At 44.2% G+C, this 955-nt stretch overlaps 1 pseudogene; it reads left to right on the top strand.

The window, feature by feature from the left end:
* Positions 1 to 526: 526 nt before the first annotated feature.
* On the top strand, positions 527 to 645 carry LOC111744601 (annotated as a pseudogene).
* The last annotated feature ends 310 nt before the right edge of the window (positions 646 to 955 follow it).

The raw sequence follows: 955 nt of genomic DNA on the forward strand, positions 1-955 counted from the left end.
GGAGACATGCAATACTGAGAAGTGTTTGTTCATGAAAACTACTGAATTTTGAATAAAGACAGCACCAAGATGTGGTGTTTTTGTCTGGAACTGTCCCCATCTCCTGCACTTTGTTGTTTGCTAGTTCAATCAGGGCAGGTTGTAAAAACCAACAGCTTTTTGTCACTGCCAGAGTGGTCTGACTTAATTTGGAGCATCATCAGTTTAAACAGTGATCTCAGAAGCAAGTAGACAGAGAGGGCTAGCAGCTCTGCTAGCCTAAAATCGCAGAGCAAACAATGGACTGGGGCTTACCTGGAAACTTAACAGGAAATTGAGAAAGGTGAAGCAGCCAAGGGGAGATGGAAGAACTCTCCACATTTCCTGGGTTGACCAAGGTTTTTGTGCATATGCTACAGAGACAGGAGCATCCCAAGTCACCCACGAATCCCTGGCTAGTGCCAGTGGAACTGATCCATGTGTACAGTGGAGATGCAAGGACTTGATGGAAAATAGAAGCCTGGGCAGACTTAAAAACAAAAGCTTAGTCTACAGCCATACCACCCTGAACAAGCCCGATCCCGTCTGATCTTGGAAGCTAAGCAGGGTCGGGCCTGGTTAGTATTTGGATGGGAGACCACTTAGGAAGACCAGGTGCCATAGGCGTAAAAAAAATTTAAAAATAAGGGATTGTAAGCTGACCAAGGGTTGCCTCCCCTAAAACAAACAAACAAACAACAACAACAAAAACAAAAGCTTGACATTTGAATGTGTCCCCCATCTCACACCCATAGATCTATCAGCAAAGAATGGACGCCTTACTGGCTCAAGGTTTTTTAATACAACCTCTGGCCAATCTTTGGCTGAACGCTAATCTAGGCATACACAGGGGTGACTATAGGAAGCTAAGCTTAAGAATGAAAAGCAAGAAAAACAAAACAACAGAGATATCCATGGATACACATTGCAGAGGAGG

Source organism: Pteropus vampyrus, unplaced genomic scaffold (genome assembly GCF_000151845.1).
Source record: "Pteropus vampyrus isolate Shadow unplaced genomic scaffold, Pvam_2.0 Scaffold137, whole genome shotgun sequence".
Classification (NCBI taxonomy): domain Eukaryota; kingdom Metazoa; phylum Chordata; class Mammalia; order Chiroptera; family Pteropodidae; genus Pteropus; species Pteropus vampyrus.